The sequence below is a fragment of the Pleuronectes platessa genome, chromosome 13 (assembly GCF_947347685.1).
Source record: "Pleuronectes platessa chromosome 13, fPlePla1.1, whole genome shotgun sequence".
In the NCBI taxonomy this organism is placed as follows: domain Eukaryota; kingdom Metazoa; phylum Chordata; class Actinopteri; order Pleuronectiformes; family Pleuronectidae; genus Pleuronectes; species Pleuronectes platessa.
In genome coordinates this window covers 9946422-9958607 of record NC_070638.1, presented here as the reverse complement: position 1 = coordinate 9958607, position 12186 = coordinate 9946422, and the positions used below count along the sequence as shown (strand labels likewise).

General features: G+C 42.2%; 1 long non-coding RNA gene across 3 annotated transcripts in view; it reads left to right on the top strand.

Annotated features, from left to right (window-relative positions):
• The window catches only part of LOC128453997 (uncharacterized), a 90757-nt gene that overhangs the window by 7757 nt on the left and 70814 nt on the right, over window positions 1-12186 (top strand). For all 3 annotated transcript variants that reach the window (XR_008341578.1, XR_008341576.1, XR_008341577.1), the window contains exon 2: window positions 7767-7866. This is a non-coding gene — a long non-coding RNA (uncharacterized LOC128453997). The remainder of the gene's footprint in view (window positions 1-7766; window positions 7867-12186) is intronic.

Here is a 12186-nt window from a genome sequence, read left to right as displayed (position 1 = left end):
CAATAGAGAGGATGAGAAGAAGAGGATGTAGCACAGACAGAGCTTTGATAACCAACTGTGTCCTCGTTTCCTCCTCTCGACTCCTGTCCCCCTTCTGCCATGCATTATAAACGGCTGATTATGACAGTGACAGCTCCTCAGGTGTGCAGTATGCTAGATTTGTTATTCAGCTCACAGGCATCACGGTCCCTCCCTCCTACCACCTGCACAGACACACACACACACACACACGAGCAGAAGTGCACACGGACACACACACACACCCACGCGCACACGTATTGCTCACAGCTGCTGTGTCAGCGGGACTCTGGAGCCGGAGAGAGGGGGGATATTACATGAATCAGCCTCACGCAACTGTTGTATCCTCTGTGCTCTGATCCAAGCTCGCAGTTTAAGTTGGGCTTTTATTGTTTGATTTGCATGGGCCACTGGTGGTTTCATGAACGGGTATTTGTTTGATTTGAGAGATTATTAATAGACTTTAGTGGACCAAATGGGGAGATTTGCATTCCCGGAGCATGTTGTAAAGAGGGCAGGTCTTACAGCGATACATTTCCTATCCTGAACAGCACTGTGGGATGACAAGGTGCATGGCAGAATGATTATGTTCCAGTGTTTAGTGCAGAAATATCTCATATCAGTGCTTTTGATTTTAACGATTTGTGAATGTGGCCTCTACTGAATTACATATATATAATATTGCAGGCATTGCGTGCTAGGCGTATTGTTGTTGCACCAATCACTAGTTTTATGCGAAGAATTGCAGACATACCATTTTTAAAAGACTCACAGACAACTGCTTTCAGACATTGAAGTCCAGACGCGCTCCTTACATTTTACAGAGGTGGTGTAAAATCTTCATATGTGAAAGACAAAGGGCCCAGTTTAGCAATTAGCAGATCCCCTTAGCTTGGCACATCCGTTTAGTGCTGTTCGGTTCAGTGTTTTGGTTTAACAGGCAACTTCAATATTTCAGTTGACTCACACTCCTGTTTTCAGGCTGCATCAGGCCTGATAATCAATCATTTAATGAGATCATTCCACACAGAGCTCAACCACACTGCAGATGAAGGAGAACTCCCCAGTGCTTTTCCAGGCCTGTTGCTTGATGACTATACGGCCATGTTGAATAAGCACGTTCACTCTGGTGTCATTTTTGCATCAACCTAAGCTGATAACAACCTGTGTCTACTTCATTTGTAAACCTGAATGGAATGCTGATTATATCCATTCCCATTGCGGACGAAAGCCAGTTCTTTTTTTTTCAGACCAGTAGAAAAGGGGCACATGAGAAGTGAGCTGAGCTGCCATATATTTCATGGTGTAATTACATTACAGTGGAAATAATTCATAGTAAACATCAGTGGTAAACATTTTCTCAACAGCAATTTGAAACCTCAAAGCAAGAGCAACTTCATAGCCTCTGTGGCTACGCTGCATGGGCTTGTTGTGAACCCCCCTAGTAAAGTAAGATATATTAATTATTTATAATTTTAAGAATAAATGTAAAGTAAAACTGTATTTACTGCTCTTCTAAAGGACACATGATATAAATGTGCTGTCATATGTCCTAAATATCACTGGATATCTGGTACGTATTGTATTAACAATAATAATTCCCCCTTAAGATCGAGGTGATATTACCAAGCATTTTTCAAGTTAAAAGTATATTAAGGATAAAAAATGAGCAAAGATGTTAAAAGCAGCTGTGTAGCACGAGCAGGGCGAGCATGGTAATGATTTCAGGGCGTATTAAGGTTAAAAATAATGTCTTTCCTGAGGTGCTGATTTTTGAGACGTCTCCTCACATGGCATTTCTTCAAGTGCCTTTTATTTCAGCACAGCCCGTGGCACAGCTCTCTAATTTGCTCCAGCTTTGGCTTCACTCTACCATGTAAATGCAATCAAGTTGCTGACAAAGTATTCCTGTTGCCAGCGCTGCCGTCTCCCCTCTACATTAAAAAACCAAGAAGGAAATAAATAAGGAGGAAAGTGATCTAAAAATAGAAAGATTAATCACTTTGCTCGGGCCTCGCTGTGGGAAGCGGGGAACTAACGGAGGGGTTAAGACGTCACCTTTAAAATCGATTTCATTGCGTTGGCCGTGTGTGCGTTTCTGGATTTGCAATAAGTATTTTTAGCCTAATCTAACTCGACAAGGTTAATTTTGTGAGTGCCGGTGTACAGTAAGGCAGACTGCTGACCTTTTGACCCAGGTTAACCGTCAGATTTTAATTAGGCTCCATGTTCAGTTCATTACTTTGCTTTTCTAAGGCAAGCAGATTGCAAACGGCAGATATATCAGATGTGATGTAACCTGGGTAGGTTAACCAAACTCCGCACCCTCTACATTGAGACTGATTGCCCAGCCTTACACATGAAAAGGTTATATCAACCTTCAATTAAAAAAACGTCTTCACGATTCTCGCTGTATACGGGGGGCTCTAATGTAAATGTTAGCGTTATAACCGCTAGGTCAAGAGCTGAGATGTTAATGCCCTGGTGCCTAATTTACTTTGTTTCCTTGAGGGTCAGAAAATTACTAATCATAAACGCATCATTACGCCTGTTTTACTCTGCTCTGCCTTCAGGGCCAAATTAGACAGGCGTCACCTTGATTAGAGGTTACAGTTGCAAAGTTTCAGCCTCCTAGGTCGGAAAAAACATGCAGCCGTAATAATCAATATGCAGTTATTGCTGCATATGTTGATGTTTTAATCAGGGGCTAGCCTATGAGCTGCATGAGGAAATGTCATTATGTTATGGATATGGCCAGCTGTTAGTCCGGGCCGTGGATACTCGGCTTACTCAGTGGCAATGAACCTTGGGGACACTGTGGGAGCGCCTGTGAGAGAGATATGTCAGAGCCCACGAACCCTTAAAATAAGACTGAAATTGATACTGACAGAGGCGCTCTTATGAATGTCATGGGCTCCTCAGTGTGATGACAAATTGTATTGTGGGTAGAGTTTAGGATTCTGGTGACAAAGTGTCATCTTGCATTAGCTTGCCGAAGATTGGCGGATCAGGCTAAACAAGGTGGCAGCGAGGAGGAGAGAGGCAGGCGGCAGATGAGCCCGTTCGCCCCTGACAAGCTTATACTGTCCAATGAATGAGATGAAGGCCAAGCTAATCGATTTTTTTTGCTCACACTGAACTACAATGAACATTTTCACATTCGTTCTATCTTTTTTACTTTTGGGATATAAAAATACAATCCATTCAACCAGAGTATTCCTGCTCGCAGAGCGGCCGTCTCCCTGCTACATTAAAAGAGAAAGCAATAAATAAGAAGGAAAATCGAATCTTAAATGAGTAGGATCGGCTTTGAATTGAAAAGTAGGACTTTACAGATCCATCCATCCATATCATCCATGTAGTATCTATACCACCAAAGTTTGTGGACAGTGGAAGGTCTCCAGCGTATCGCAGGGCCACCATACAGAGACAAACAATGATTTACACCCGCAGTCAGTTTAGCGTCTCCAATTAACCTAATCCAAATCTGCATTTTTGGACTATTTGAGGAAGCCAGAGTACCTGGAGAAAACCCAAGCAGACACTTGGAAAGCATACAGTCTCTCCACAGAATGGGCAAACTGGGATCCAAACCTTCTTGCATTGAGGCACTAACCACTGCATCACCGTGGCAACCCTAACACAATACATTTCATGAAATCGGCTTTATTTCTCACATAAAAATCTGAAAAGACCTAAGAGCGCTTGTGTTTATCAAACCGCGCCTCTCCACAGTATGAACTTGGAAGCGGCCTAACATCCAGTCTCCCCATGCACAGCAGCATGTTGGAATCTGAAAATAAAGCAGAGAGGGAACCGCAGTCGAGATTTACCACCTCCCATTACCTGCATTTTATTTATAGCAATTTGTTTGAGCAATTCTGGATGTAGAAAAGTAAGGACAGGTTCTGAATGCATCTCTCTCGTATGATTCCCGTTCATTCGATGCACTGTCTTCTGCCCTTTTGATCACGCTCACATTAGCCTCTTGTTCTGTGTTTCCACTCGCAGGTTCGCTCGCTGTCATCGTCCTTGACTCATTGTTTCCTTTCAAATGCAATTCTGCTCCGTGTTTCATCTGAGTTTAATTAACTGTGTTTAACGACATTTTAATTTTGAGCTTATTTTCTGCTATTCTGATTCGTTCCTTTAAATCGCTGTTGTATGTGATGTGAATCACCTTGTTTCATCAGGATTAAAACGATTTGTTTCAAAGGCATGTTATTGCTGAGCATATAATCCCCTTAAATGTTTTCCAAAAAGATTGTTTTTTTCTCTCATAATTGACTGTCAGAGTCATCATGTGGCTCCTGCTGAAGCTTTGAGCCGAAATGCTAAACATCTTTGTTGTCCTATCTTTCCCAACCTTTACTGGGGGGGGGAATAGGTCGAAAATGTAGCTGAAGATTTGCAAAGAGTGACAAAGACCCACTTCATTCTATGTCGTGCATTACTGTGTCTGTCCTCCTTGTTTGCTCTAGGTAAAACTAACAAATACGATAAATGGGCCGCAGAAAATTGCCCTTGCAGTATTATGATGTTAATTTAATTTGTGTTCCCGTTTTATAATTTGAAAAGGACAGTGCGACATCTCGCTGCGTGCGGAGGAGGAGAAGAAGTGTTATCTTATAATAGCTAATTCGATTTCTTACGTGAATACCGACATGTTAAACAGGTTTCTCCTAGCAGTGTCCTTCATGGGCCGCACTCATGTTTATGATGATTATTAATCCTGCCAACGGAGTGGAAACGTCTCGCTGCCTGTGTGTCGGCGCAGAGCTCCTCAGTCGTATCGAGAATAATTTGTTGTGTTGATCTATTGATGTCGAGCATTGGGGATGAAGTTATTTCCCAATGAAGACTAATTTTCTCTTTTCCTGCAGGAGACATCGCTGTTTGCTAAACTAGTCAGGCTAAACAGATGCTTTAATAAGTATGGAGTGATACAGAGCCTGACCGATTTATCAGTTTGCCCATATGAAGCTTATACTGACATGTATTATATTAGATGTAGCATTTATGTTTGTCTATATGAAAACATTTTACACAGTAAACAATTCAGAAAAGATTTTACGGCCCCATAGAGGAATTAATAAACGATTATCTTATTTTATCTATTAGCTATTTATAACACAAGTTTATTACTTTGTCATTATGGTTTGATAACGACAACTTTTAACAACAATCTTTGCCAAGTTATTATGTTTACATATATCTTTGCTCATGTTGATATCAGGAATGTATTTCTCCCTACCATTGGTATCGGCTTCCAAGAACCCTTATCAACAGGTTCTACTATTTACTAAAGCTGTGCAGTCATAAACTAGAGATTAGATTTATGTTCCTGATACCTGTTGTTAATAAAAGGCCTCTTGTGTGCACACACGGTGATAGGACGTATATGGCCCATTAAAGGATTAGCTGTAATAAGTACTGGTTTGTCAACATCTCTGGAATCGTCGTCCACACACTTTCTTTCTTAACTTTCTTTAGGTTTGCTGCAAGAATAACAAAGTTTCCACATTTCTACAAAAAATATTGAATCCATCCTTGTTAGTAGAAATGTGTCTGAGACGCCATCAACACCATGCTGATCTGCTGATGATCCCGTCCATCCGGAGCGCGCCGCGGTCCACGGTTGTTTGTTGTTTTTGCTCTTCCCCGCTGTTCCGTTAAATGGGATATTGCTAAAGCTGCTGCAGTAACAAATTACCTGGTCAATTTACATACTGCTGGTTGCAGCTTAAATCCATTCTTCCGATAATCACCCCTGATTTACTAATGGACATGCTATGATATTACAGCATCACTCCATATTTGTTTGCAATTATATATGTGGTCATTAGATTGAGGGACATTGTAGATTAGAAGCATAACTGAAATACAGACAAACAGCCCACTTGACCTGCTATTCATTTCATGAAAATGTGTCTTGCACATTCACACCTACAATATGGTTATTATCAGAAAGTGAAATATAATTCTGGTTTCCCTGGAATGAGAGTGTTCACCTCCACCGGGTGAAACTTTCTGGCGGAAATGTTTCTTCAAGCTCTCTTGGTGCCACAAATCTGCCTCAACATGCCATAAATAGAGAAAATTAGGTGGCCCCATGCTCAGCCAATAAGACTACACCTAGGATGGAGCACTTAATTGCCCAGCACACTTGTAGGTGATTATTTCTCAGCAGGGGAATAATAAAAGTTTGCCTATTAGAGAACAAATAATTCAGCCCTGCATCAGCGCAGCAACATTTTCCATTCACCATTGTCTAGATGGAAAGTTGAAACGACCACTTGCACTTTAATGGAGTGGAAGTGGGGGGAAAAAGGCACGTTAATAGAAACACTGTAGGCACATTCCTTTGCAGAATATATTTACTATTCTTATACTCATAAGCACCAGATTCCAACTGTAGATATAATTCCCACATTGGCCTTTCCTTCCTTGAGACAGTCCAGCTTCTGGGAATATGTAATAAAATAAACACACGTCTGCAGTAATCTCGCTCAGATAGGCTGAACAAATACTTAACACCTCACTGGCCTGACTTCAAGTTCCGGCTGAAACTACTTCAGCTCAGCGACTGTGAGACTTAACCGCGCTGCTGGCACTGTTTCAGTTTCACCCGGGGATATCGGGAAAGGCCTTGGCCTGAGAGCCTTCTTTGAAAATGCCTTGGCCCAGCGGTGACACATCCTCCCTGACCTGGCACTACCCTCGCTAACAGTCACATGTGTTTTATCTCAGTGTGATGACAGGAGGGGGGTGCAGTAACACAACACAGGAAACGTTCCTCTGAAGCCAGGGAGGCTCATTTATCTTTAAATGCTGGATTAATACAGGCGACACACACACAAACACACACAAGCATGCACGCACAGTTGCACAATCTAACCGAAACCTTATCTCTTAACGATGACCTTTCGCCTCATTAGGACCTCGCTTTAAATAATAATGTAATACAATTTTGCATTATAACAATAACTCTTATTATCATTATTAGTAGTAGTAGTGCTAGTAGTATTATGTTGCCTCATTATGACTGGGATTCTGCCCCTAAGAGGTCTACTGGTCCTGACAAGGTCAACACACACACACACACACACACACACACACACACACACACACACACACACACACACACACACACACACGCAGAGACAAAGCATCAGAATCATGAGCTCATTATCAGAATAAAAATAGAAATACATGAATTTACTACCTATGATGGTCAGTGTGACTGCGTAACTTTTTCATTGGGAAGATAAATAATGTACTTTCAGCTAGCTTGCTACCCTTACAAGGTAAACAGATGCAACAGATTCTCTTCCCCCCCCCCCCCCCCCCCCATGAGGTCAACCTGGGGTAGTGCAGCCACTGAGGAATACTTGGTCGAGGCGATTGCAACAAGCTTGGACACTGAGCCACATAAAACACCTGTAGCCTCAGAGGTATCATTCCTCGCCCCCGGGCTCTGGTCAGGTGCCTCCCCTCTGCCCCCTCCTCCATCCCCGCAGGCTGCTGCTCTGCCAGGACTCGCTGCTCTGCCCCGCGGGCCCTGGATCAAACCACCAAACAGTCAATTAACAGCGCTGCCCACTCCTTGTGCACAAGAGAAAAATATGCTCATGATTTCTGAATGGGCTCAATGATAGATACCCTTTCGGTAGAGGATTGCATTTTGTTTTTCTCCTCCACTGTCACATGAAAAACAATTATTTTTGTTCTGTATGTGTTTTTCTCAGGGAGTATTGATGTGCCACTCTTTACACTCCAGCGAGAGGCAGCTCTAACATCAGGCCCAAGGACACTTATCTTCATCCACTTCCTCCTGTTACTCTAATGGTGAGTGGAGGTTTGTTTCATTTTCCTCTCGATGTGCTGCTCTGCTGTAGGTGAACTTGTGCATCACACATACTGCTGCTGTGCTGTTTATCTCTGCTCGCTCTGATTTGTTTAGCCAACACTGGATTTCCATGGAGTTGAGGCATTTAAGTGATACGCCAGCAGTGGTGTGTCGGCAGTGCACAGACGTGTCGGAGCTCTGTTTACACTGAACAGAGATATAAATGCAGAATTCAAACCACACCAGTTGTGTCCGGTACAATATACGTGCTATATAAGCAACATCTTGACATTCCACTCCTGTCAAGGGGACAATACTTGGTCAAATAAGCTTTTTGAGTGTTTAGAAAACCTCAATCTGTCATTTCAATTTGTGAAAAAAAGGAATAAAAGTAAAACTCTGTGTATTTTTGTTGTCAGCAATGGTTTGTTCTCAACGAATCCCCCTTTCCACTGGTGAAAAACCCCACCAACACCCACTAACATCTGGCTTTTGTCTGCAATGGGAATGGATACGATTGGCGCTCACTTCCAGTTCAAATGGGGACGGGTTGTAATCGGCCGTAATGGAAATAAGACCCCCGGGTGAACATGCTAGTTTGGCAAGACAGCGATGTTGGGCGAGCGGCTCAGCTTTTGTTATGTTTGTGACGTCAAACATGATGCACAGGGGGAAATAAACAGAAAGGCAAGAGGAATTTATACATTATGTTTTACCTCCTTCGGGCTCTATCGTGAAACCGACTTTCAGCTGACTGTCAAAGACATTTAGCTACGGACAACCTCCTGCTGCTATCATCAAATGTGAAAGACAAACTCCGAACAAATGTGTTCTGACATGCAAAACTGGAGAACACCCAGCCATGGGGTGGTAGGTGCTACGACATGGAGGAAATCAGTCGTCGAGGTTCGAACCCAGAACCTTCTCCCTGTGAGGCAGCAGTGCTAACCACTGCAACGCCATGCTGCCATTCCCCCTTCCACTGAGAATATACAGATTCACTTACAGTTGACAAAGCGTCAATATTTGCATCAAATAAAGCGGAATTCAACATGACGCCTCAAGAGGATAAAACAGCAAAGACAGGTGGAAAAAAGAAACTTTTGTAAAACATGTGCATGCAGCCCTGTGAGGAGGCTCCTGAGATTTCACTAATATCACGTCGGCAACGATGAAGAAACAGCCCCAGCTCCGAGGCGGCTGATACAGATGGAACAGCAGTGGTTTTTATAAGCCCTTTAAGGATTATTGGAAAAAGCCTCACTTCTGTTCTCACACCAAACATTATCCTCATTACACTCAAAAGACAACAAAACAGCCAGAAGAAGCTCATTAACAAATCAGTGGAGTTTTGCATTTGATCTGTGGGTTTAATTTCCACGCTGCCCTGGGAATTATGACCTCTCATTTCTCTGACTGAAGATTATGTTTAGAATACAGTTTTCACACAGAACCGACTTGGGTTAATAAAATGTCAAAGAACTTGGGAATGGACCGACCACCCTTGGCTACGAGAGATATACTTCATTGTATATCTCAACTGCCTTCTGGAGTTAATGGGCGTGTGCGTCCTATTCAAAGGAGCCGCAGAGCATTTTGATGCCTAAATTTAGTTTAGCATGATTATCATCAAAGGCGTTCCGATACGAGAACCAAAAACAAGAGGTCGATTGTTGAGAGAGGACTTTTTGATGAGGGGAACAAAGCGTCTTTGGTGTCAAACTGTCACCGAGCAGCCCCGATGAAGGCGTTACAAAAAAGATGATGTTCTCAGACTGAAACGTGGATACCGGTGCCGCTGTCACATGCAATGACAGCTGTGATCTGGAGGGAGCGATCATGAAAAGGATATTGCTGTTCACCTGACATGGGAAATCTACTCACCTCATAAATGATATAATTAAATTCCCTAAAAGAAGACACATTCAATCAAAACTTGCATTTTGAGAGAGTAAAGGCCCCGACCTCGACAAAGCTACCAACAGTGAGCCTGTTTTTGGTCTTTAAAGAAAGATGGGGTGTATTTTGTAGCTTTTTAATGTTTGTTCTTCGGAGGGAAACGTTTTTAGACTCCTTCATTTTGGTGCAGATGTTGTGTTAATACTAAAAGGATGGAAGGCATTTTCCTTTTTTTTCATAGAAATGGAAACAAGAGTGGAAATTGTGCCTTGTATGCTTTTGTTTTTGTGCTGATTGATTTAGATTAATTCACCCTGAAATATAACATAATTATCTCCCAAGCGTTTCTGCAAATTCATTGCGGTGGGTAGAGTGTTGCTCTCCGTAGGGAGGCCAACCCTGCATCATTTCCCACTTATTGTGACTGCATTTTCAGACCACTGAAATCAGATAATAGCATGGTACTGCTGTACAGGAGGAGCTATCGTGTTGACTACATACACAAATCACAGTTTATCCCTACTGTGGGAAAAGTGGAAAAAACAATTTCTGAAAACATTAAGTTAGTTCAGTGTGCATGTTTGCATCCAGATATTTCAGGGCCTTAGGTGAAGTCTTTTTTAGAGGATTTTATGGGATTTTAGGACATTTCAGATATTCAATTATACTAAGTCATAGGTTTTTTTCATTACCTGACTCACACGCATCCATTGGAGTCTTCAACCGAAATGCTGCTCAATATCTTTGACTTCATTCCTTGGTGAACTGCATTGTGGTTCCGTTGCATTGCTGTGTACGGCAGAACAAACAGAGCTCAACCCTTTATTTGGCAATGGAGGCTTCGGCCAATCAAATCCTGTTTGAATAAACATTTGAGTGGAGGCGCTAGCCAGTCAAATCCTGTTCATGTGAAAAAGATGGCTAACCTGGTGTGTGTATGGTTTTGGATTTTATTTCCCATGAGCTTCTCTTTAGCATCGCATTGATAGCTAGCAGGGCACATGAGCATGAAAGCCATGTTGAGTGTCCCAAGCATGTGACTGATTGTTGTTGCTATGAAAATTTGAATCTCCACCGAGCACCGGACACCCCCACTGTCAATAATGCAATGCATCAGGTGTGAGCCCAGCGTTTCTGTCCTCAGATCAGATCCAGCAGCTTGTCTCATGTTCAGATTTCAAAGTATAGGCTATGGCTGTGTGATCGTCATCCTGTTCGTCAACATGCAGCAAGAGTTGAGATGCAGAACAAGAAGAATTACATCATACTTGTTGATATGCAAAACACGATCCGCAACAGCTTTTCAACTCTGTGTCTTATGTTTGATTAAATATTAAGCAATTTCATGGTAAATTTGCAGTAAAAACAAAGAAATCAAGCCTCAATCAGACACCAGGTCAGTGACTGGAGTACTCAAACATACAAGACTGCAGGATTAGTCTAAATTATACTCCTCAGTCACTGCTGATGGCCCTCTGGTGCTGTGTTTGTCTTTATATTCTGCCCACATTTCCTTTTGTTCTTCTTACCTCTACAAAGGAAGTGAGGTTTTCTCTTCCACGTCTTCGTCGATTTTCTTATTTATTGTCAAAAACTCATTAACTGACTCACGAATAGACATTTTATTAATTTTTCTATCAGTAAAATATCTTTTGTGCAAGCAACACAGTCTCAGTCTCTCGGTCTGTGAAAACTATTTCGGTAACAATTTTTTATTATTTCTGAGACTCCAGGACGTTCCTGGAGCAGCAGCCAATCAAAGGAAGCAGACTGTAAAATCCTTTGGCTCTGAGATAAGCTTTGCACCTCACCAAATCAATTCTTGTTCCGAGCCTCTTTCAGTCAGATATAGATATATGAGTCAATGTGATATGAGATAATGGGTAGGTATAATAATAGTAGGTATAATAATTCACTCACCTTTTTCATTTTGAGACTATATGACTCATCATAATTACACACGGAAGACTTAACAGGATAATTATATGAGACAAGTTGACTGAAACGCATTGCAGCAAATGGATCTAAGGTATGTGAAACTTTGAGCTATAGGGAACCTGCAGAAGAAAAACACAAGTTGGACTTTAGTTTGATTAAACTGGCTGCAAGCGCAAGTGCCAGGGCCCAGGGAGGAGTCCTATTTGGCTGAGGCGAGGGTTGTACCCAACTGAGGATTTTGAGAGTTGACTCTGAGTCAGCACTTTACGCCATAATCTGGAGTCTGATGTTTTTTCTGTAGCTTCATGGTGTGATGCCATATGTGAAAACATACAATTGCTACACATAGACAGACCATTGACAGTAGCTGATCTAGAGATGGACGACATGACACCGGCCCTTAAGTGAAGCCGAATCATCTGGATCGCAATGCGGTGGCTGTTTGCTGTATAGGACATCAACTCCATCTCCTCCATATTAGT